Here is a 26529-nt window from a genome sequence, read left to right as displayed (position 1 = left end):
GCATAATAGCTTACCAAGGCTACACAGCTAGGAGATTGCAAGTCTCAAATTTGAGCCCAGGAATTCTGGTTCCAGAACCACCAAGGTAAACACAACTGCACTTGATGAGTGACTGGCTATGGGACAAGAGAGGGGAGTTTGGTTTGGGCACTGCATGGAAAATGTGCCATTCACTAGGACTGGAAATAAAGGTGTAGACAAGGGAGCACATTAGGGGAAATTGGATAATGTATAGGTTTCATAAAATGTCTGAACACCTGATAGGTTCAGTTTGGGGCTTTTGAGATTTGAGGTACCAGGCAGAGATAGCCAGAAAATGGCTTTCTCAGTATACTATGAAATCAGACCATGGATACACGAGAAAGATAGTGTATGGGAGTCATCACACTTGGTGGTTAGTGTCATGACATGGCTGAGTAAGGCCAAATAGTCATTAGAATATGCATAGGAAGAATCTAGCGCATAAAATACAAAATCCCTAAACAACTCCCAAATGTCTAGACTTCTTAGGCATGAGGTCATTTGTACAAATTTCTTAATGAGATATATTTTTAATGAAGATTTATTTTATTTGAAAAGCAGAATGACAGAGAGGGAAGGAGAGATAGAAAGAAGAGTTCCATCTGCTGATTCATTCCTCAAACTGTCAGGGCTGGGCCACACCAAAGCCAGGATCCAGGAGCTCCATCCAGGTCTCCTGTGTGGGTGGCAGGAGCCCAAGCACTGGGGCCATCTTCCACTGCTTCTTCAGGCACAGCAACAGGGAGCTGGATGAGAAGCAAGGCTGCCAGGATTCCAGCCAGTGTTCAAGTGTTGATGTGATCCAGTGCTTCAAGCAGCACCTTAACCCACTGAGCACAACATCTGTGAGGTAGATTTTTAGCTCAAAAGAAGTATCACTAGGCTGCCCTTAAAAAGAAAATGTCTAGGGGCCAGCACTGTGGCATATCAGGTAAAGCCACTGCCTGCAATGCCAACATCCCATATGGGCACTGATTCAAATCCCACTGTTTCACTTCCGATCCAGCTCTCTGCTATGGTCTGGGAAAACAGTAGAAAATGACCCAACCCTTTAGGCCCCTGCACCCATATGGGAGATCTGAAGGAAGCTCCTGGCTCCTGGCTTCGGATCAGTGCAGCTCCAGCAGTTGCGCCCATCTAGGGAGTCAACCAGCAGATGGAAGACTGACTCTCTCTCTCTCTCTCTCTCTCTCTCTCTCTCTGCCTCTGCCTCTCTGTAACTCTGCCTTTCAAATAAAATAAATAAATATTAAAAAAAAAAAGAGAAAATGTCCAGTTTATTTAGCCATCACCACCACTGTTGGTTGGATCAGAAACAACCACCTGATCCTTTGGAAGCTAACCTACCATTACAGTACAGCTAATGAGATTGTTTATCAGGAACATCTTAAGATCTTGGTAGGCAAGGAGGCAGGTACCAATGCCAGCGCACTTGGTAAAGTGATAAGTATAAATACACAACCTATCAAAAGATAGGGTAAGTGTCGAAGAGATTTCACAATAAGACCAGTGTAAGCAAATAATGAAGAATAGAATTAAAAGGGAGAGAATGATCCTGCGGGGGAAGCAGGACACACAGCAGACTCATAGAATGGCAAATGCCCAAAACAGCACTCCTGCCTCAGAATCAACCCTTGGGACATTCGGATCTGACTAAAAGGTCCATGAGAGTCTCACGGGCATGGAAAGCCATGACACGGTGGCAAAAACAATCTAAATGAAAGATCCTGGTGAACAAGACCCCAGCAGAAGGAACAGGCCATCAAGGAGGGAGGCGCCTTTCTCCGAAGGGAGGAAGGAACCTCCACTGTGATATGGCCTTGACTAAACAAGTTCAGAGTTGGTGAACTCAAGGGGCTTCCATAGCCTAGACAGTTCATGGCAAGAGCCTCGGGTGATTGCTGACGTCATAAATAAGAGTGCCAATTGTTAAATCAATCACAGGAATCACTGGGTACAGGCTCCCCACATAGGATCTCTGTCCTTAATGTGGTTTACTATGAAACTTAAAAACAATACTACTAGTCGAACAATACCCTATACCTTGTGGGGCTGTGTGAGGGCAGCCTGTTGAAATCCTTGCTTAGTATATACTAAGTTGATCTTCTGTATATGAAGGTAATTGAAAATGAAACTCGATGAAGGGAGGGATGGGAGAGGGGGTAGGAAAGGGGAGGGCCACAGAAGGGAGGGAGGTTGGGGGGGCAGCCACAACAGTACAAAAGTTGCACTTTGTAAATTCACATTTATTAAATAAAAAAATAAAAAAATAAAAAAAAAGATCTTGGTAGGCCCTGAGCATCAGAGCAAACAAATCAAAATACAGCACCATATAAATATGTCTTTGTTTTCCTGTGAAAATGTTTTAAGGTTTTTTTTAACTTCGCTTTTAAAATTATTTGTTCAGGAATAATTAGTTTTTATTGCTGTGGCTATGATTTGCCCAGAACCATCAAGCAAACTCAGGAATTATGCTGAGGTGAAAAGAAAATCTAACATACAATGGTCTTCAAATGAAAGGAAGTATTTGTAAATAGGAAAACTAAAATTCATTCAAGCATTTATTGATTTCCAGTTTATAGCTTTTTATAATCTCAAGAAATGCATGTCTTTGATAGACTCGAAAAATGTTGATTAAATGTGCATATGATGGAAAACTACATCAATTTCTTTAGTTCCTTGGTTTCTAATAACTTTCTGTTTCCTGACTCTACTCACTTGTGAAGGTGCGCCACCTCTGCTGTCCTTAGGTTCTGTGCGAAGCCTCCATGTTCTTTCAATAGATGTATGCTTTTTTGTTGTGGTGGGTTTTTGTGTTTATTTATTACCTCATCGGGTAGCTTAAGTGAGTTTCTCCTCCTTGCAGCCATGAGTACTCTCTGAAGGGTTCACCTTTAAGTCAAGTTCCTTACAGGCGGACAGTTCCAGTCTGCTAGAACCCCACAGCCAAAGATGATCCTCAGAACTGAGGGAAATCTCCTTAAGGTGCTACTGTTGCAGTCACTGGGGATCCTTCACTCTGCTTCCTAAAAGATGCCACAGGGATCACGTAGCGCCCACAACCTGGGCTGGATCTATTTCTACAAGGCATTTTCCCTGAGCTGCTCCCCATGGCTTAGGCCTCTTCTGCATTCCTGGCTTGGCTATTTAAAGGCAGTTTGTTAGCACAATCTAAATGATAATAAAAGCTGCAAAATTAGGAGGATTTTCTGATGTGCCCATTTTCCAAGAACCTCAAAGCAGAAGGGGCCCTACTGGAAGGCCCCAAGGAGAGGTGTATCTTCAGACACAAGTTTAATACCTCCCAAAGGCTGCAAGCTCACAAATTCTTATTGGCCTCACCCAAACCCTGGCTCCTTTAGCCATGGGGCTTTTGCTATTAAAAGCAATTATATTCAAACACCACAGTGTTTCCCTTCTAAAAAGTTAAATGCATTATGGGGAGAGTTAAACTCTCCTAAAGTCCATGAAGCGTTGTTACCTTTAATCCTGTCTATTTTTTCCATCCTTGCAGATGCTGAAAGTGTCCAGAAAGAATTTCTCAGCAAGTTAAATAGAAGACTCAGCACATTAAAAATAAGTAAATAACAAGATCAGGGTAAGGATGTTGAAATACAAAAGGTATTTGAAATATCAATTATATAGCAAAGCCAACTATTTATTCATTTATTATTTTCATTTTATTTGAAAGCCTGCAATGCTTTCAAATCAAACAGATCTTCCTTTCATTGCTTCCTTTCATTGTCCCATTCCCCAGATGCCCACAACAGCCAAGACACTGGAAATCAACCCTGATTACACACGTGGATGGCAGAGACGCAAGTACTTGAGCCATCATAAGCTGCTACTATGGTAAGTCACATAAGGAATCTGGATTGGAAGTGGAGTAGCCAGGACTCAAACCAGGGACTTTGATATGGGATGCTGGCATCCCAAGTGACAACTTAACCACTGTACCATATGTCTACCCCAACCAAATATTTAAAAGCTTTTGTATTTATTTGAAAGGCAGAGTGACACAGAGAGAGAAAAAGTGGGAGAGAGAGAATCTTGCATTTCGTTTCTTTGCTCCCCAAAGGCCCACAACATCTAAAGCTGGGCCAGGCTGAAGTCAGTAGCCAAGAACTCCATCCTAGTCGCACACATAGGTGACAGGAAACCAAGTATGTGAGGCATTGTCTGCTGTCTCCAGCTTAACTTGCTGCACCACAACACCTTCCCCCAAGCCAACTTCTTTTGGGCCTTCCTCTGCAGTGGTAGAAGTTTAACATTTGATAATTGTGTGCCTTTAGACAAATTACTTACTTTGAGATTCAGTTTCCTTGTCTTTGAAATGAAAATAGTTCAGTTTTTTTTTTTTTTTTTTTTTTTTTTTTTTTTTTTTTTTTGACAGGCAGAGTTAGACAGTGAGAGAGAGACAGAAAGGTCTTCCTTCCGTTGGTTCACTCCCCAAATGGCCACTACGGCCGGCACGCTACATCAATCCAAAGCCAGGAGCCAGGTACTTCTCTTGGTCTCCCATGGGGTGCAGGGCCCAAACACTTGGGCCATCCTCCACTGCACTCCCGGGCCACAGCAGAGAGCTGGACTGGAAGAGGAGCAACCAGGACAGAACAGGCGCCCCCACCGGGACTAGAACCCGGCACTGCAGGCGGAGGATTAGCCTAGTGAGCCACGTCGCCAGCCTCAAAGTTTCTTTTCAACATGGCTGTGATGAGGACAAAATAAAAGGATTCAGTTAAAGTCCTTAGATCATTCAAGAAATATTGACTTCTGTGCTTGTAATGAAGATCATGTTAACAGAAAGAGTATAATGTACATGTAACATTCTGAGGGGTTTTAAATTAATGGGTGGAGCTCCTTGCTAAAAGGCCAGGACTTGAGTGAAACAAATGAAATATCAGTCTTGGATACAAAATTTAAGAGGCACAAAAACCTCAGTAGTCATGATGTATTATTTTAATAGAATATTTATCTAGTAAATTATTTTAATGTTTTTATTATTTATTTATTTGAAAGTCCGAGTTACACAGAGAGAGGATAGGCAGAGAGAGAGAAGTCTTCCATCCACTGGTTCACTCCCCAACTGGCCACAATGGCTAGGGCTGTGCTGATCTGAAGCCAGGAGCCAGGAGCTTCTTCCAGGTCTCTCACATGGGTGCATAGGCCCAAGGACTTGGGCCAACTTCTACTGCTTTCCCAGGCCATAGCAGAGGGCAGGATCAGAAGTGGAGCAGCTGGGACTTGAACCAGCGCCCAAATGGGATGCCAGCACTGCAGGCAGTGACTTTACCACTACACCACAGTGCTGGCCCCTATTTTAATATTTAATAGAATATTTTCAAAAACAAATCAGAGGGGCCAGCATTGTGGCATAGAGAATAAAACTGCTAGGCATCCCATAAGGCCTCCAGTTCAAGTCCCAGTTGCTCCACTTCCAATCCAGCTTCCTGCTAATGGCCTGGGAAAAGCAGAAGAAAATGGCCCAAGTGTTTGGGCCCCTGCCACCTGCGTGAGAGATCTGGATAAAGCTCTTGGCTCCTGGCTTCTGCCTGGTAATGCCTTGGCCTTTGCGGCCATCTAGAGAGTGAATCAGTGGATAGAAGATCTCTATCTCTCTCTGTTCCCTCGCCCTGTGTAACTCTTTCAAAATAAGTAAATCTTCTAAAAATCAGCAGACTGCAGCCCGTAGACTGCTCTATTTTAATTTTTAAAAATATTTATTTATTGGATCCAATGTTGTGGCATGGTAGGTGAAGCCTCCGCCTGAAATGCCAGCATCCAATATGAGCACCAGTTTGTGTCCCGGCTGCTCCACTTCTGATTCAGCTCCCTGCAAGTAACTTGGGAAAAACAGCAGAATATGGCCCAAGTGCTTGGGCCCTTGCTTCCTCCATGGGAGACCTAGATGAAGCTCCTGGTTTCTGGCTTCAGCCTGGCTTAGACCTGCCTGGCCCTTGGGGTCACTTGGGGGAGAGCCCGCATATGGAAAACCTCTCTTTGTGTCTTTCTCTCTCTCTCTCTCTCTCTCTCTCTCTCTCTAATTCACACTTTCAAATAAATCTTTAATATATATATGTATGTATGTATGTATATATTTGAAAGACAGAGAGACAGAGAAGAAGTAAGGGAGAGAGATATCTTCAGTCTGCTGATTCACTCCCTAAATGGCAGCAACAGCCAGGTCTGGGCCAGATAAAGCCAGAAGCCAGGAATTCCATACAGGTCTCTCACACGGGTGGCAGGGTTCCAAGTGTATGGATATCTTCTGCTGCCTTTCCAGGCACATTAAAAAGAAGTTATATCAGAAGTGGAGTAGCTATGACTCAAATAGGCATTCCCATATTGGTTAACAGTGTCACATGTGTCTGCACCACAATGCTGGCTTTTTTTTTTTTTTTTGTAATTTAATATATTTATTTGAGAGACAGACAGTTCATGCCTCAGTTGCCCACAATGACCAGGGCTAAGTGACAGGTAAAGCCAGAAGTCAGGAACTCATTACATATCTCCCATGTGAGTGGCAGAAACCCTAGTACTTGAGGCACCACCACTGCCTCCCAGGGTCTGCATTAGCAGGAGGCTGGAGTCAGGAGCCAGAGCCAGAAACAGAACCCAAATACTTTGATGTAGGATGTGGGGACTAACTGGTGTCTTAAACACTAGGCTGAATGCTGGTTCTCATGAGCTTGTTTTGCTAAACCATGTTTTCTTGGAACATTTGAGAAACAAAGCAAACAATAAAGAAAAAAAGGGATTGGAGCTTCAGTTATAAGAATTTTAGTGGCCGGTGCTGTGCCATAGTAGGTAAAGCCACCACCTGCAGTGCCAGCATCCCATGTAGGAGCCGGTTCAAGTCCCAGCTGCTCCACTTCCAATCCAGTTCCCTGCTATGGCCTGGGAAAGCAGTACAAGATGGCCCAAGTCCTGTACCCATTTGTACCCATGTACCCATGTGGGAGACCCAGAAGAAGCTCCTGGCTCCTGGCTTTGGATCGGTGCAGTTGCGGCCCAATGAGGAGTGAAACAGAGAATGGAAGACTCTCTCCCTCTCTTTCTTTTTCCCTCTCCCTCTCCCTCTCCCTCTCCTTCTTTGTGTAACTGTGACTTTCAAATAAATAAATAAATCTAAAAAAAAAAAAGAATTTTACATCCCTGAGGTTCCAAAGAACTTCCTGGTGCTGATGCTCCAGTGTTGCTGAGAATGCGTGCATTCTTCTATTACATTTACAGCCTGGAGTCTCTCTGGGCAAGAGAAAAACACCTGCCCAATTCTTGTGTTAAAGAGGGTGATGATCCATCTAGAAACATCTCTTGGAACCAAAATGGACTTGTTACTCCAGTTACCCATGGGCCCAAGGTCTACAACATGGCTGCTTTAATCTGTGTATTTAGAAATCTAATGAGATAAATGTACAAATAAACACTCTGAGTACTCAGTATGAGCCATTTTTTTTAGGAATAGGAACATTGTTAATGTAATTTAAAGAGTGGAATCCGCAGTTGTACCACAAAGATGTAAGTAAAGGACCAATTAGTCAGCCTGCCTCAGGACAGGAGCCAATGTCAGATAAAGGTAGAGGGGGCATAGACGCAGAAAAGAAGATTGAACTCTGGTTTTCCTTGCAAGCATTAGGTACATGGGCTACCCCCTCCAAGTATGACTCAGATACTGAATGTTCTAGCACTAAGCAATTGTTATAGACAGTAGAAGGCTTCATAACTTTTGTTGCCAAAAATTTATCCATTTCTTCAAACAGGTTTTGGATCAGTTTCTGAGAAACAGAGTTCTTTTCTAAACAATAGCCTTAACTACACAATTAAATGAGAGGGAACTCATTTGCTTGGAGGGGAATAATGGAAGAAAACAAGTTATTTTAAATGGCAAAAATATGTACCAAATTGGCAACAGTTTTAGAATGATTGTTCCTGGGTTTGATTAATGAGATATATTATCAGCTGAACAAACAAAGAGCTTATCGGGTTAGGCCATTTCTTACCTAACCTTTTAATAAAAATCTTAACATTTTTTTAGCTTATAAAACTAGGAAAAATATGTAAAAAATCTATGCTCTGTAATAACTGATCATTTTTAACAGCCTGGTGTATATTTCCTTGGAATTTGTTTGTGTGTGTGTGTGTGTGTTGTGGGGGGCTTGGGGAGGACAGAGAGAGAAAGAGAGAGAGTTCCGATTTGCTGGTTCACTCCCCAGATGCCCACGACAGCCAGGACAAGACCAGATCAAAGCAGCCACCTGGGAACTCAGTCTGGGTCTCCCACATGGGTGGCAGTGACCAACTACTTGAGCCATCATTTATTACTTCCCAGGATCTACATTCCAGGGCAGCTGGAATCAGGAGCTGGAGCCAGAATCAAGCACAGGCACTCCAGCATGGGATGTGGGCAACCCAACTGGTGTCTCAACCTCTACACCAATGCTCCCCCCTGAATGTTTATGTACTTTTAAATTGGGTCCAATTAGGGGTTTTGCCTTTCAATATTCCTTATTTCTCCTTGTAGCTTTAAAATTTTCCTTCTGGTTTCACAAGTTGCCATGCCCCCTTCTCTTCTTTGGCCATAGTGATTTTTCCAAGGCTAAACATGACCACAGCAAGGCCCATCAAAATCCCTTCCAGGGATATCTCAGCTCCTGGAACTCTTCTCTAGGCAAAGAGCTCTTGCAATGTTTTAAGAGGGCTGCCAGCATCCATGACTCTGTACTCACAGTAAGTCTGCAAACAGTGAGACATAGAAAAGAGACAGAGAGTCTCAGCCCTGAGAACATTCATGTCCCTGATTTCAATACCAAGGAACCTAAAGCTCCCATCGCTCCCAATGCTCTTTTGCACATCTCTTCATCAATTCTCTGAATTACTCCAGTACCATTCCAGTTCCCAAGACTTTGGCAGAGTCATAGTAAGTTCCACTACACATTCAAGTTATTTCCCAGGTTGTCTGTAACTTGCAGTCAAACAACATACAGACCATGCTGTAACTTGATTTTTTTCAGTTAAAACCATATACAACATGGACAATTTCCAAGTCAACGCACATCGCCTTCTTCCTTTTCAATGGTTTAATAATAGTTCATGCTGTGGCTGAATGGGAACTTCTAGAGCCAAGCACAAAAAAAAAGTTCTCAAAGTCCTAAACATGGGCTGGTGCTGTGGCATAGTGGGTAAAGCCGCCACCTGCAGTGCCAGCATCCCATGTAGGAGCCAGTTCAAGTCCCAGCTGCTTCACTTCCGATCCAGTTCCCTGCTATGGCCTGGGAAAGCAGTAGAAGTTGGCCCAAGTCCTTGGGCCCCTGTACCCATGTGGAAGATCCAGAAGAAGCTCCTGGCTCCTGGCTTCAGATTGGCACAGCTCCAGCCATTGCAGCCAACTGGGAAGTGAACAAGCGAATGGAAGATCTCTCTGGCCTCTCCTTCTCTCGCTGTGTAACTCTGACTTTCAAATAAATAAATAAATCTTAAAAAAATAAGAAGTAGTACTAAACACAGGAGACAGTGTTGTAGCATAACAGGTATAAGATGCCGCCTGTGAGTCCCATAGGGGCTCCAGTTTGAGCCTTGGCAGCTCCACTTCCAATCTAACTCTCTGTTAATGTGCATGGGAAAGCAGCAAAAGATGGCCTGAGTGCTTAGTCCACTGCTATGTGGGAGACCCAGATGAAGCTCCTGGCTCCTGGTTTTGGCCTGGCCCAGCCCTGGTAGTTATAGCCATTTGGGCAGTGAACTGGCAAATGAAGATTTCTCTGTCTCTTCCTCTCTCTCTCTCTCTCTCTGTAATTCTACCTTTCAAATTAAAAAAAAAAATTTTTTTAAAGCGCTGAACACAGAAAATTAAATTCAGCTTGAAGAGCTGCTGTCACATTAGGAGAGATGATTATTATGTAAATGAGAGACCAGCATTGATGAAGTTCAAGTAGCACTTATTTCTATTTTTTTAGAAAGCTTTTATTTAATAAATATAAATTTCATAGGTACAGCTTTTGGAATATAGCAGTTCTTCCCCCTGATACCTGCCCTCCTAGCTCCACTCTCATCCCACCTCCTACTTCCTCCCCAATCCCATTCTTCATTAAGATTCATTTTTAATTATCTTTATATACAAAACATCAATTTTATACTAAGTAAAGATTACAACAGTTTGCACCCACACAGACACACAAAGTATAAAGTACTTACTGTTTGAAGACAAGTTTTACCATTCATTTTCATAGTACAACTCATTAAGGACCGAGGTTCTTCATGGGGAACACGTGCACAGTGACTTCTGTTATTGATTTAACAATTGACACTCATATTTATGATGTCACTGATCACCCGAGGCTCTTGTCAAGAGCTGCCAAGGCTATGGAAGCCTTTTGAGTCCACAAACTCCATCTGTATTTAGATAGGGCCATAATCAAAGTGAAGTTCTCTCCTCCCTTCAGAGAAAAGTACATCCTTTTTTGATAACCCTTTATTTCCACTGGGATCTCACTCACAGAGATCTTTCATGTAGGCCATTTTTTGCCACAATTGGCTTTCCATGCCTGAAATTCTCTCATGGGATTTTTAGCCAGATCCAAAGGCCTTAAGGGCTGATTATGAGGCCAGAGTGCTCTTTAAGACGTTTGTCATTCTGAGTTGGCGGTACGTCTTGCTTCCCATGTTGAACCATTCTCTCCTTTTTAATTCTATCTATTGTTATTAGCAGACACTTGATCTGATTCATGTGATCCCTTTGACACTTATTCCTATCTTTATGATCAGTTATGCACTTAAAATGATCACTTTAACTAGTAAGATGGCACTAGTACCTGTCAATTTAATGGAATTTGGAGTCAAATGGCAAGTTTTTAGCTTTACCCTTAGGTGTAAGTTCATGGAAACATGAAGTAGTGCTTAATTCCCAATCACCAGGCAGTACTCATTATATCTTTTTTTTTTTTTTTTTTGACAGGCAGAGTGGACAGTGAGAGAGAGAGACAGAGAGAGAAAGGTCTTCCTTTGTCGTTGGTTCACCCTCCAATGGCCGCCGCTGCAGCCGGCGCACCGCGCTGATCCGATGGCAGGAGCCAGGATCCAGGTGCTTTTCCTGGTCTCCCATGGGGTGCAGGGCCCAAGCACCTGGGCCATCCTCCACTGCACTCCCTGGCCATAGCAGAGAGCTGGCCTGGAAGAGGGGCAACCAGGACAGAATCCGGCGCCCCGACCGGGACTAGAACCCGGTGTGCCGGCGCCGCAAGGTGGAGGATTAGCCTATTGAGCCACGGCGCCGGCCCTCATTATATCTTTTAAGAGTAATTTTCAGAATTCATTATCACGAGTGCCGATGACTAGGCCTTATACACCCTGGTTTCCCTACCACACACCAAATAGTAACTTTGGACTTATCCATGCTTCTATTTTTTTTACAAGCAGAGTGGACAGTGAGAGAGAGAGACAGACAGAAAGAAAGGTCTTCCTTTACCGTTGATTCACCCTCCAATGGCCGCTGTGGCCAGTGTGCTGTGGCCGGCGCACTGTGCTGATCCGAAGCCAGGAGCCAGGTGCTTCCTCCTGGTCTCCCATGTGGGAGCAGGGCCCAAGCACTTGGGCCATCCTCCACTGCACTCCTGGGCCACAGCAGAGAGCTGGACTGGAAGAGGGGCAACCAGGACAGAATCCGGCGCCCCAACCAGGACTAGAACCCGGTGAGCCAGCGCTTCAGGCAGAAGATTAGCCTAGTGAGCCATGGCACTGGCCTTCTAGTTTTGTTTTCAAGATTTATTTATTTATTTGAAAGGTAGAGTGACTAAGAGAGGGAGAGGCAGAAGGGAGAGATCTTCCATCTGCTGGTTTACCACAAAACAGCCGCCAACAGAGAGGTCTGGACCAGGCTGAAGCTAGAAACCAGAAACTGCATGGGAGTAGCAGGGGCACAGTCACTTGTGCCATCTTCCAGTGCTTTCACAGGCAAATTAACAGATACCTGGGTCAGAAGTGGGCCTGTCAAGACTTGAACTGGCAGCCCAATATGGGATGCCTGTGTTACACGCGGCTGCTTAGCCTGCTTTACAACACCAGCCCCTTATCCACTCATTGAGAGGATATTTCAACCTGCTTGAATGTTTTGAATGAAGTTGAGAGGTGGCTACATCATACGTGTTGATACTAGAACTGTAAGTACAATGGATACCAAGTGTGAATCTGCCTAAACACCTGATACTCAATGTTTCTGCAGTTTCCAAAATATGAAACAGCTGTAAGAAAGTTTAGACTTGGATTTTGTGGTCACATAGTAGGGGAGCCAAGAGCCAATTCCTCTACTAATAAGCTATATGGTCTTGGGCAATTTACTTCACACCTCTAAGCCTGATTTCTCATTAGAAAATAAGAAGAGGGATGATTAATAATACCTGCCTTAGAGATACTTGAGAGGATTAAAGAAGAAATTGCATGGGAAGTTCTTATGACTTTGCTGGCTCATAGTAAATGCTCAATAAATCACTTTATTTGTAATATACAGCAAATTCCCTTTTCGGGGCTATATTCTGTTTCCACTTTCCAGGCTTCTCAACTGCCAATGTGACTTTCAGAAACTGTTCTTTCTAAAGTTTCAGGAACACACACAAAAAAAACTGGGTGCTAGCCAGGAAACATTTGGAAGGCAAAACAGTCCTAAAAATAAGAAAAGGACGCCTGACTTTTTAAATGTTGAGTTTTGCTTTAAGAGAAAAAATTATACTGTGAGTAAAGATCAAAATTCATTCTTTCTATGACCTTGTTCCACAGCAAGCTTATTGGAGCATGATGCATGTCAGATGTTGTTTAGAATGGCATTTGCCCTTCTCAGGACATGTCAAACATACGCTGCATGTCTGGGGGTTTCCTAGCAGGTGTTTCAGGGCTACAGAGGGGTTCACACTTGACTATAGCACCCATAGCCCTCATGCTCATCCTGGATTATGTTCTACAAAGTAAAAACAGGTACAGAAAAGAAAATTTCCTAGATGCTTAAAACAAGTAGTTTGTGAATTAGAATCCCAGGGCCTTTCTCCTAGTGGTTTTTAGGCCTCAGGAATTCAGACTAATTATTCCTGGAAAAATCCACAAGAGAACTGCACCCTGGCTTTGGATCTGGTTTACTACCTTCCAAGAAATGGGCTCCTGCTTGTTATTTCCCTTGCTTAGCAACCTTTGTCCTAGCTGACTTCTAGTCACTTTTCAGTCTCATCTCAGGGACCATTTCCTCTGGAAGCTCGCCCTGAACCCTCTGTAAGATACCCATGTACCAGATCTCATTGCTCAATGCCTTCTCTTTCACAGCTCTCAGCTCTTTTCTTTTCCTTTTTTTTTTTTTTTTTTGTGCCAGGCAGAGTTAGACAGTGAGAGAGAGAGACAGAGAGCTATAGACAGTGAGAGAAAGAGACAGAAAGAAAGGTCTTCCTTCTGTTGGTTCACCCTCCAAATGGCTGCTACGGCCAGTGTGCTGCACCGATCCGAAGCCAGGAGCCAGGTGCTTCCTCCTGGTCTCCCATGGGGTGCAGGGCCCAAGGACTTGGGCCATCCTCCACTGCACTCCCGGGCTACAGCAGAGAGCTGGACTGGAAGAGAAGCAACCGGGACAGAATCCAGCGCCCCAACCGGGACTAGAACCCAGGGTGCCGGCGTTGCAGGCGGAGGATTAGCCTAGTGAGCCACTGCGCCGGCCTCACAGCTCTTTTCAGGATTATACTGGAATTACTGTTTGACTCTTGGACTCATTGCTACCTCACCCGCACACCTGCATGCTCCAGTTTCACCAGGAGTAGGACCATTTTCCTGTGTTGACCCCAGTGCCAGGTCCACTGTAATGGTATAATAAATATCCCAAAAAGGGATTGAAAGAGCCTTATGTAAAAGAAGGTAGAGAGCTGTACCTGGTCTCCATAGTCACACCTGAATGCAGCGGTTCCAGACAAAAGCCAGAGGGTACCAGGGGGCTGCTGCTGATGCAGCTCACCTTCTCACAGCACTTACACTGGACTTCAGCACAACAATGACAGGAGGAAATTTCTGAGACAGTCCCCTTCCAGAGCCAGCTAGCCTCTGCTTGTATCCCTTCTATGAGACAGAACCCACTCACACAACAAGGCAGTCTATTCTATACTGAACGGTTCAAAAGATCAGGTACTGTCTTCCTGTATGAAGACCAAAATGTGTTTGACTCTTATTCTACCCATCAAAACCTTTCCGCCCCCTGTTGGATGCACTAAGGTTAACAGTTTCAGTTCTGGGGTAAGAAAACTTCTTGCCTGAGTTTGACTAACTGTGTGATCTTGGGCAAATTGTTTCACCCCATTGGGCCTCCGTTTCCTAAGATGGACACTTATTTTAACCTGTTTCTAAGATGAAAAGGCATGTGTATGTCAAGCACACAGCGCCACATCTGACTCATGGAAACGGAGATGGGAACACTTCTTATCCCTTATTTCACACAGCAACCACCTAATATCAGAAGATAATCAACCCATTCAGCCTTTTCTTGACTAGGGCCCCCGCTTCTTCAGCCATTTCTTCTACAAGAAAAAGTGATATCTAAGTGGTCAGTGTCACAGGGGAATCCCAGAATTGATTCAGGTTCTGCACGAGATGATAATGTTCATTGAGCTATCATAGGGAGCTATTGTGGGTAACATACGAAGGGCATCCTGTTCTGTGCCAGCACACAAGAGGCATGGTTTTACCATGTCTGCCCCCTAAAATTCCACATATGTAAACAAACAATTTCAACTGTGTTAGCAGTCCCATTAGTCTATTGACTTAAGTTTCACTGAAACTCTTCTAACAATAAATTCTGTTGTGCTTGTGTTCCAGTTACAAAAGCAGCGTATGTCCAATACAGCAAATTTGCAAATCTTGAAAAGCAGAAACAAGAAAAATCTTTCTTGATCCTATCATCCAAAAATAAACCACCATCAGTATCTAGTGTGTCTCTTTCCATTTTTAATTTATAGCCAAGTAAATTTCTAATAACTTCCATTTGCATCTTATTGGCTCAATAGTCTCTCCTCTAGCTGCAAGGGAAGCTGTGAAATATGGTCTCTTTTATTCAGTATTTTCTATTTTGATTAAAATTCAGGCTTTATTAATAAAGAATACGGGAGAATGCATATTGGGTAAGCAATTGGCAATATCTGCTGCACTTCTCTTATTAGACATTTGGTCTGTCTCAACTTTTATCTAATTTAAACAACCTTTTGATGAATGCCTTGTAGGAAAACCTCTACACCTGTAAATGATCATTTCTTCGGGACATGTTCCTAAAAATGAAATGTGGAGTTTAAGGCTATGTGTCTTTCTCAGCTATTGTTATACCATGCAATGGATTTTTTAAAAGCAAATATAGGATGTTACATTCATGGTTTCTAAATTTTATCCATTAGATTTTAATAGCCTAGAAATCTAGTATTTCAGTGTTAGATCTTCCCTCTATCCCAGACTCCTCCTATTTATATTACTCATAAAAAAAAGACTTGGAAAAAGGTTCTGCAACCCTCCATGACAAATTTACTTCCAGTCTAACACTAAGCCAGTGAACAACCATTTCTGGACACAATTGTTTAAATAGCCATGACTTCATTCCACATTCATTCAACAAATATTTTCTGAATGTTTACTTTACACTAAGCCCTGAGCTATATAACATACATAAAGAAAACATCCCATTCATGCTCTCAAGGGACCCAAGACTACCTTCACCCAGTTTACATTTGCTGTCTTGTCTCCATGGATGCCACAGATACTTTGTCAAATGCCTTGACCATGGGCTAGCATTGTGCCATGGTGGATTAGGCTGCTGACTGTAATGCTGGCATTCCATATGGATGTCAGTTTGATTCTCAGCTGCTCCACTTCATTTCCAGCTCTCTGCTAATGTACCTGGGAAAGCAGCAGAGGATGGCCCATGTGCTTGGGCCCCTACCACCTATATGGGCAACCCAGATAGAGTTCCAGGCTTCTGGCTTTGGCCTGAAACTATTGCAAATAGCTACTGCAGCAATTTGGGAAGAGAACCAGCAGATGAAAGACTTCTTTTTCTCTCCCTCTCCCTGTTTCCCTGCTCCCACCCCCGTCTCTGTAACTGCTTTCAAATAAACAGATAAACCTCTTTAAAAAGTGTTTAAATAAAACCAATTTAATTATGGACTAAACCTGCAAATCAATCCTCATTTTTAATATAAGACAAGAAGAGATGGTAAAGTCAAATGCTTTGTCTGTTTTGTCAAAACCGAAAACCAGTCTTATTTGGGCAAGGAAATACTCACACGATAAGGAATAATTTTTTAATTGCTTCTAACTGGAATAAATGCCCACTGTGTCCTGGGTCTCTGGGAACATGACTAACACTTGCCTCACCTCAGGATGATGGCAGGTGATGCATAGATGAGGGTGTGAAAATGGTGGGTATAGTCTCAACACTACTTCCCTCTCTGACCTGAGAGCTGAAATCAGGCACTCAGTAAAATCAGAGGGCCTAGAGGCCCTTTCCAACAGCAAAGTATGAGACTATCAGGGAAGCTCAAATACTGAGTCATATTTGAAATGGATCTGAGGGGGAATAGCTTGGCGATTCAGGAGAACATGTCCTTGGAGACTAAGAGAGCCCCACACATTCCACATAGGCTCCACCTCTAACTCAGCCAGGTGACCCTGGGCAGCATAGCTAGCTGCCAGGTAAAGTGGAGGGAATAACTCCTCCTATACTGGTTATGAGAATTCTATAAGCTCACTCAAAGAAAGCCCTAACATAGGGCATGACACAAAGTTAGTATTTGAAAATGTTAGCTATGGAGATACTCAGGGCTACTCCTATGGATCAATTTAATTGTCAACAGTTGGCACCTATATGTTTTAGAAGCCTTCCACCAGACAAATCTAATGTGTAACCAGGGTTGAGAAGCTCTAGTTAAACATTGATCCAGATACTGATCAAAGCTGAGAGAGAAGGACACCTGTTATCCTTGATTGATCTCTCGTGGCAAGTCAATCTTGTGGCAGAAGGAAGAATGAATTGCACCTAAAAAAATCAAGATTTTTAGAACAGCTTGTGGTGGATCGATGGGGAAGAAAGTTGAGAAGGAGACAAAGAGGGTTACAGCAGTCTTGGGTAAAGTGAGATGGGTAAGAACAGCTTGGAGTCTGTTTCAAATGCTAGAAATGGTTCCCACCTACTTCCCCCAGGAAGTCACACCTGAGTTCTGTGATGACAGAGCCTCCAAAGCCAAAAGCAATGGAGCAATTTCCATTGGGTAAGAGTCTGTAGGATGGGAGCTAAAGCAGGACTGATTCAAATGACAAGGGACAGCACTAACAATATATATACTAATAGCAGCCACCCTTAATATACATATTTGTGTGGCAGACATTTGTTGTAGCAGTTAAGGCACCCCTTGGGACACTCACATCCCCTTTCAGAGTACCTGGGTTTCAGTCCTAGCTCTGCTTCCACTTCCAGCTTCCTGCCAACAAACCCCCCAGGAAGTAGCAGGTAATGACTCTAGTACTTGCATCGCTGCCTCCCTCCCACATGAGACACCTGGTTTGGGTTCCAGGATCCTAGCAATGGCCTGGTCCAAGCCAGGCTGTTATGTGCATTTGGGGACTGGACTAGTGGATAAAAAATCTTTCTCTGCCTCTGTCTCGTTCTTTCTATCCCTCTGTCTCTACTTCAAATCAAATAAAAAATAAATAAAATTCAAACAGCTCGTGAAAAAGTAGATTTAAAAGATAAGTAAGTTTATCTTAAATATAAATATACATATATGCATATCCATATACATGTACATATACATAGTTGTACCTAGCATTTTTCATGCATCAAAATTAATAAGATCTGGGACCAGTGTTATGGTCCAGAAGGATAAGCCACTGCTTACAACACTGGCATCCCATATCAGAGTATCGGTTCAAGTACCAGCTGCTCTTCTAATCCAGCTTCCTGCTAATGTGCCTGGGAAGGCAGTAAAAGATGGCCCAAGTGCTTGGACTCCTGCCACCCAATGTGAGACACGGATGGAGCTCTGGGCTCCTGGCTCCAACCTGGCTCAACCCTGGCAGTTGCAGCCATTAGCAGATGGAAGATCTCTCTGTCTCTCTTTTTCTCTCTCTGTCACTGTCTTTCAGATAAATCAATACTAAATTAATGATAGTAATAATAATAAGAGCTGATATTTGCTGAGCGCCTACTGCCTATCAGGCACTAATCTAAGTGCTTGATGGGTTTGAACTCACTGTACCTTCAGAGCAACCCTCTGAAACAGCCACCACTCAAACCACACTCTAAAAGAAAAGCCACGTTCACCTGAGGTGACTTGCCCAAGCCCACATAGCTGCTAAGCTCAGACTTTCACTGGGTCCTCTGCCTCCCAAATCCAAGCTCTTGACCAACTGCTAGACGGCTGAGCCTCCCACTATCTTACACGTTAAAGTCAGCTCCAGAATGCTCACCCAGCTTTCATATAAGCAGCTGTCTCTTCAGAAGGTGCTGCCCACATAGCCACAGGATATATATTTGTGTCAACCTACTCAGAGTGGGCTATGGTTGGGTGTTCCAATTTTAATTGTCAACAGCAGTGCCCAAGTAGTCTTGGCCATTCAATCCACTTTGTAGGAGAAAAGGCAGCTGGCAGTCGGTCAAAGCAAATGCTGCAGAACACATAAAGGCAGGGGGTGGGGAGCAGATGTAATCTCTGCTGGTAACAAAGGTTAAAGAACACATTTCTTCTAGAAGACCAGCTTCAAAAACCAAAATGACAAATGAACCTCAACTTTCAAGTAGTGGAAACTTTATCTAGGTTATCAACAATAATTGTTGATTATTCAGTATAGAGAAGGGTACTTCAAGAAAGGTCATGGAAGATGTATGTTAAGGAAAAACTATACATGCATTTCAAAATTCTTGTGCACCCAAATAAACCTATCTTTTAATTCCACTTTTCACAAACTTTTTAAAGTACCCTAGTACATGCTTCTTCCTAGTTCTGATGCATTAATTTGAGAAAGTGCGTAATTAAAAATAGCCCTATTCGCAGTGTTAACCTAAGGGGCTGAATTACTTCCATGACATAACTAAGCCAGAGGGGACACTGAGAATTCTTATTGGCCTCTGCCTTTAAGACTTGCCTTTTGACCTAAGGGAAGTAACTGTACTACAGGGAGTTCATTAGAAGAAGTAGAAAACAGAATGGCTGACCCTTTCACACTGGCTGTCTGCACTAGAAGATCCAAAAGAAAACGGTTAAGACTTTATTCTGTCACTGGATTTCACCATGGTCTGAAACTGTTTCTTGCTCAGAACATAGTCTTTGCAGCATTTACAGGCCCAGTGTAAGTAGATAGTAAAGACTGCAGGTAGCCCATTTTCACATTTTCATTTTCCATTTCATTGATGAATTTCATCCTCCTAACAACCCTTTGAGAAACTGAGTACTGGAGTTATCTCCAATTGATATATAAGGAAACTGAGGTTCAGAGTTTACCTAGTTTACATGGCTGGAACTAGAATTGTAACCTCCAAACTCTTCAACAGATTCACAGCCAACCATGCTGGTACAGAGACTGACTTAGGGTCCCTAACTCAAAACTCTTTTGGGAAGTAGGTGTGATATGAGCCTGAAATAAATGAAGGTGAGTTGAACTTCAAGAACTCTCATAGTAACAGATCTAGGACTCCCATAATAACAGAATCAGGCATCAACTCATTGAACACTTGCTATGTGCCAGACACTGAGGCAAGAACTTCACAAACATGCATTTCCTCTTTTAACACTCACTACAGTTCTGGGATGTGGGACATAGAATTCCCCATTTGCAAGATGAAGAACTATATCCCACAAAGTAACTCTGCACAAATCAAGTGATTATGAATCATCAGCACATCCAACTGACTCCTAGAGAAAGGAAAAGCATTTCTAAAAGTAATTCAAGAGTGGGCATTAGGGATGAGGGGTTAGACTGTCACTTGGGATGTCTACATTCCATACCAGCACAACCTTTCAAGTTCCAGTTGCTCCACTTCCTATCCAGCTCCCTAATGTGCCAGGAAGAGCAGCAGCAGGAGGCCCAAGTGCTTGGGCCCCTGCTATGTACATGGGACCTGGATGCAGTTCCAGGCTCTTGGATTTTAACTGGCTGTTGGGACCATTTGAGGAGTGAACCAGCAGATGTAAGATCTCTATCTCCTCTCTCTATCTCTCCCTTTCTCCCTGTAACTCTGCCTTTCAAATCAATAAGTAAATCTTTTATAAGAAAAAAAAACACACGTTATCTTAAGATTTTCATGCTAAAAAGAAAACTAGAGAAAGTGATGTCAAGGAACATTTAATTACTTCTGTATTTCCTGTCACTATTTGAATATATAGCACAATGGAGTGGTTAAACAAACTGGCTGACCCGGCTGACTTAGAAGCAAGAGAATACTTCTAAGCCTCAATTTCCTCATCAGTAAAATGGGGATAGTCTACCACATCCTGGTGTTGTGAGAATCCAATCATACAATGTATAAAGCATTCAACGCAGTTCTTGTTACACAATCAAACATAGCTGCTGGCATATCATAGTAATATAAAGAAATCGCTGATAATAAATAGGAGAGATACTGTAATAAGAAAAATGTTCTAGATTCAGATTATAATTTTGTGGTCTCTACTATGATAATAACATTTCCCATTGATAGGTATTTTCTTGGTGTTTTTTCTTAAAGGCTAAAATTTGTAACTTTGCTTGGTGGAAAGGGTTATGGAGTTGCTACACAAGGATGGTTGCTTCTGCTTGATAAACAGAAAGCCAGAACAGCATCAACAGTGGGGCAGAAAGATGTGATTTATTAGCTCTTTTTCAATTGCTAAACCAGCCTAGGGAATCAAATGCACTTTGTAGGAGATGCCAGCTTTTCTTCCTTTCAGAAAATTATATTGGAGCATCCACCAAATGGCCTCCAAGTGCTCATGAGTGATGGCCTTTCTTGTTTAAGGTGAGGAATGGCAATAACAGGCAGTCCCAGGAGTATCCCCACTTTCTCAGAACCCCTGCTGTAGAGTTAGAACTGGCTGGCTCCTCGCCAGGAACTGATGCCACTGGAAATGTCCTGGATCTCCAGGGCTCACTGAAATCTATTGAGAAGCCAAATAAAAGCCCTGCAGGCCCACATAGATGCTCTGTCAATGGTGACTTGTCTGTAGCCATATACAAGTCTCATAATTTATACAGGTTTGAGATTCCAGTTTCACACCCATTATCTCTGTGACCTGAGGCAAGTTCTTCGTTCCTCTGAGCCTTGCTTTGCTCATACACTGGAGATAATAACAGAAAATAAAGAAAAAAAAATATATATATGGAAGACAGAAAGAAAGAGAGAAGGAGAGCTTACTCACATCTGCAGGTTCTTTCCCCAAATGCCTGCAACAGCCAGGGCTCCAGGAATAAAGCCAGGAGTAAGAAACCCAATCCAGGTTCCCTACATGGTGGCAGGAACCCAATCACCTAAGCGATTACTGCTGCCTCCCAGGGTCTGCATTGGCAGGAAACTGGAGTAAGAAGCCAGAGCTAGGTATTGCATCTGATATAGAAGTCAGGCATCTTAACTGATACCTTAACAGCTAGGTTAACACCTACCCTGAGAAAACCCAGATTGTGTTTAGAAGTAATGTAACTTTAAAAATAACACTGGGATAAGGTTCTAGCAGCAAACTGAAGAGTGTTTCCCCCAAGCAGCACACAACACAGACCTAGACCTAAAAGTTCTCTGAGGCCTGAATTATCTAAAAAATATATATATTTTTAGTGAATACTTCTCCATTGTAAGTTTTGTATTATTTATTCATTTATTTGAGAAAGAGACAGAGACAGAGAGCTAGCTCGCTCATTTGATGGTTCACTCTTCAAATGCCCACAATGACTGAGGCTGGGTCAGGCTGAAACTGGGAGCCAGGAACTCAGTTCAGGTCTCCCACATGGGTGACAGGAACCCCAATTACTTGAGGCATCACCTGCTGCCTCCCAGGGTATATATTAGCAGTGCTGTGGGCTAGGCTGGGCCTAAATTAATTTTCCAGACTCTAGCAAGAAGAATTCTAAGTACAGGCACAAACATGGCATGGAGTGTGATAAACTTTATTTACAAAGTGAGTAAAATACACAGGTACATTAGGTCTGTATTTAGGGAGAATGGCCAGGGAAAGGGAATTACCATACCCTGCTCTGCTCATCCTGAGTCCACGATGAGGAAGGAGAACCCACTTCCATTCTCTCCAGCTTTTTTTACGAGCTTAGGAAAACGGAGTGTGGGGCCGGCGCTGTGGCGCAACGGGTTAATGCCCTGGCCTGAAGTGCTGGCATCCCATATAGGTGACGGTTCGAGACTTGGCTGCTCCACTTCCAATCCAGCTCTTTGCTATGACCTGGGATAGCAGTAGAAGATGGCCCAAGTCCTTGGGCCCCTGCACCCAAATGGGAGACCCAGAAGAAGTTCCTGGCTCCTGGCTCCTGGCTTCGGATCGGCACAGCTCCAGCCATTGTGGCCAATTGGGAAGTGAACCATTGGATGGAAGACCTCACCTCCCTCTCTCTCTCTCTGTCTCTCTCTCTGTCTCTCCTTTCTCTGTGTAACTCTGACTTTCAAATGACTAAACAAATAAATCTTTAAAAAAAAAAAAAAAGAAAGAAAAACAGAAGTGTTTACATGTTACCATCCCCATGTCCCAGGTAAGAGGAAGTATTTCCAGGGTAGGGGTCCCCTGATTGACAAGTAGGTGAACATGGCAACACAGAACAAAGGAGGGGCGGCTTCCAGCTCATGAATTTAAAACTATATATCTAAGCTTTTCCATATCAGCAGGAAGTTAGAATTAGGAAAAGAACCAGGACTCAAATGCAGGCATTTAGCAATGGGATGCAGGTGTCTTAACTAGATAAGCCAAACATCCACAACTAGGGTGATTTACTTTTTTGTTGTTGTTGTTGTCAGTTTACACTGTCTGCTTCCAACTGAGAACAGTTTTCCCCCAAGAGTCAAAGTATAGTCCATGATGGGGCTGGCGCCGTGGCTCACTTGGTTAATCCTCCGCCTGCGGCGCCAGCATCCCATATGGGTGCCGGTTCTAGTCCTGGTTGCTCCTCTTTCAGTCCAGCTCTCTGTTGTGGCCCAGGAGGGCAGTGGAGGATGGCCCAAGTGCTTGGGCCTCTGCTCCCACATGGGAGACCAGGAGGAAGCACCTGGCTCCTGACTTCGGATCATCGCAGCGCCGGTCATAGTGGCCATCTTGGGAGTGAACCAATGGAAGGAAGCCCTTTCTCTCCGTCTCTCTTCCTCACTGTCTATAACTCTACCTGTCAAACAAATTAAAAAAAAAAGTATATTCCATGAAATGCTAGTCCCATGAGACTGTCCTGAAGAGAAACAGCATGATAGACCTCTCTCATAGATTCCCAAGGTACTTTAGCAAATCAAATCTCCTTTGCAGGTACGGTTCTATAATAGATCCACAGCAGTCATAGCATGTTAGATACGAGAAGAAACTTGAATTCATTCATCTATTCATTTATCCAACTAATATTCACTGAGCACCAACTATTTGTAACACTCTGAGCTGGGCAGTTGGGACAAGTGTAGAAATACTGACATGATGTCTATGCTCTCAGAGTCCCAGTATAGTGGAAAACAAATTAAATACAAGAATTACTGCAAATTGTGATACGAATAACTAAAAATGAAGAATAAAGCGTGGTTAGGAAGATACTAGCATAGCTACTTAGTTTAGATCAGTCTGATAGGTTGAATATTACTACAAAGTCTTTGTAGTTCTTCCTACCAAGAGACAGAGTCTATTCTCCTACCCCAGGTATCTAGGTTGTCCTTGTGCTTTTATCAACAGAATGTGGCAGAAGTGAGGTTATGCATGTTGCAGATCCTCAGCACCAAGAGGCCTTCAGCTTCCATTCTCATTACCAAGAAGCTGGAAGGAAAGACCATGTGGAGAAAGACAAGAAGGAAGAGAGAAAATTCATTTCCTAGTTCAACCCAGCCTGACCCAGTTGACCCACCAGTTGACTGCAATTACATAGTTGAGCCAGGCGAGACCAGAAGAATAATTTGGCCAATCAACAGAACCATGAGAAATAATCAATTCCTACTTACTGTTTTTAGCTACTGTGTTTTACATACTTTGATATGAGTCAGACAAAACAACTGGAATCATTCAAGAGCTCTGTAAGAAAGGTCATTTAGGCTGAAGAGTGAATAACATTGAGAAGGCAAAGAACAGAGTTGGAGAACATTCTAGACTGAAAATGATAGAGTTGTAGCTCAGGAATGAGCAGCTCTCAGCTTTCCCAACAGCTGAAGGGAGGAGACAGATTAAAGAGGACGGTGGACACTGTGATAAGCCATTTAGTTACTCCACCACCACCACTACCATCCCCTTCAAGACTGAGATCTTGATCCCATGGCTTCTCCTAGCAAGCATGACTGACAGTGCTCAGCTGATTCCTCTCTGGAAATTTACTTTGTCTAAAGAGAGCTGCCTAGTCTAAAGGTATGGCCCTCCCTGGGGAAGTGCCATCCAATGATAAGTCTATGTGTATATAAGAGAAGGAAGGAGGGTGTTGGTATAAAAACCCAAACTCTGGCTGCAGCAATGTGAGACAACTCCCAGCTTCCACTGAGATCAGCCTTTGTTGTGATTTCACCAAAGTTCTACTTCTACACCTGCCTAATTCTGCATTCCTCACTCGCCTTCTAGGTAGATTTTTCGTCCATGCAAATTTCCATCTCAGTCTGCTTCCTGGGGAACCTGGGGCATGTGTGGGGAAGACACTGGGAGGGATTATTCTAATAGCACAAGTGAAAAAAGATAACTTGGACTAGAAGAGTAGTTTTGGGGATGGAGATAAATAAATATGAGATTAGGAGGTAAAGCTTACAGAATATATGATTACTTGAAAGACTGGGAAACAGGAAACAAACCAAGATCACCAATAATGCTGTGCCAACCCATATACTAGAGCCTGAGGCAAAAGGCAAAGTCAGTAACTCTCATCCATGTTTATTTAAAGTGTTGACACTTCGCTCACCATGTTTTTGCATTAACTTTAACTTTTTAAAATATTCTCTTCATTGCTGAGTTTTTTGGCATCCCCTTAAACTTTCACTCAAAACTTATACCTCACTCATCTCATCCTAGTTCTCTGAAAATGTTTATTGGTTTAAAACACTAAGAGTTGGGACAGTTTGTTACACAGAAAAATTCTGAGATTCCCTAAATTTAATTATAGGGTCCAGAGGATGGGAGGGTGAAGAAATAAGAGAAGTCAGTTAACAGTTGTGTATGAAACTAGCAAAAGACTTAGCATTCCTGAATGTAGTTGAAACCTTGACTTATATCCCATCACAGCTGACTACCAGAGCCACTGTGCCCTATTTATATGTGAACTTTCCAGACTGTTAACCCCATACAATCTGACCTGGGCCGGTTCACCCCTCCTTAGGCAACCTGGTGGTCCCCTGCTCCTGGGAGGTCACCATATTGATGCCGAACTTAGTGCGGACACCTGATCGGCATAGTGCACGACAGTCCAGAACTCCTGGATGCAAGTGATTCTCTGGCCTCAGCCTCCCAAGTAGCTGGGACTACAGGCACGCGCCACCACACCAGGCAACCCCATACAATCCACAACCAACATTTCTTCATTTCTTCTCCTCATGTACTTCCCTCCTATCCCAAAGCTTTTCCATGCCCTTCGTATTATCCTGTCCCTCTTACCTATAGCCAGCATAGGCTCAGTATAAATACTGAAAAACCCCAGGTTTTCCTTGTAAAAATACTCTTAGTTCTAAGTATAGCAGACTTAAAAATTTTTTAATTTATTTGAGAGAGAAAGACAAAGAGAGATCTCCAGTCCACTGGTTTCTCCCCAAATCCACACAACAACTGGAGCCTGGGACTTCATTCACATCTCCCACGTGGGTGGCAGGAACCCAAGTACTCTTGCCATCATTGCTGCATCCCAGGATGTGTATTAGCAAGCAGGAAGCTAGAATCTGGAGTAGAGCCAGGCCTCCAATCCAGGCACTCTGTTATAGAAAGCGGGTGTGCCTGCCACTAGGCCAAACACCCAACCCTCTAAAGAACATTTTTTCTACTGCTAACTTCATTGCTGGTAGTTTTAGAAACTTGTCCCAGGACCTGGCCCTTTTCCTGATCAGCATCTACAACAGCCACTTTTATTTCAGAGGACCCTTGTTTTCAATCATTTTGGTTTAACAACAGCAATTGATTACTACTGTACTAGCAATGAGTCTTTGGCAATTTATTTAATCCCCCAAAGCCTCTGTTTCCTAACCTGTAAAACAGGAATAATATAATGTTTCACATGGTTATTTTGGGGATTAAATAAAATATTTCAAAGCCCTTAACACAGTATTTTATCCAATGTGTCCACAATTATCATCAATAGAATGATGTTAGATCTTGCTTTGAAGATCCTAGAGTGATATTT

General features: G+C 43.1%; 1 pseudogene; it reads right to left on the bottom strand.

Moving 5' to 3' along the window:
• Window positions 1-25358: 25358 nt before the first annotated feature.
• LOC149124346 (signal recognition particle RNA) lies at window positions 25359-25687 on the bottom strand (annotated as a pseudogene).
• Between the last annotated feature and the right edge of the window lie 842 nt (window positions 25688-26529).

This window comes from Oryctolagus cuniculus, chromosome 10 (genome assembly GCF_051225735.1).
Source record: "Oryctolagus cuniculus isolate XC-2025 breed Fujian yellow rabbit chromosome 10, ASM5122573v1, whole genome shotgun sequence".
Classification (NCBI taxonomy): Eukaryota; Metazoa; Chordata; class Mammalia; order Lagomorpha; family Leporidae; genus Oryctolagus; species Oryctolagus cuniculus.
Note: the sequence above shows the minus strand (reverse complement) of the source record. Positions and strands in the feature narration are given on the sequence as shown.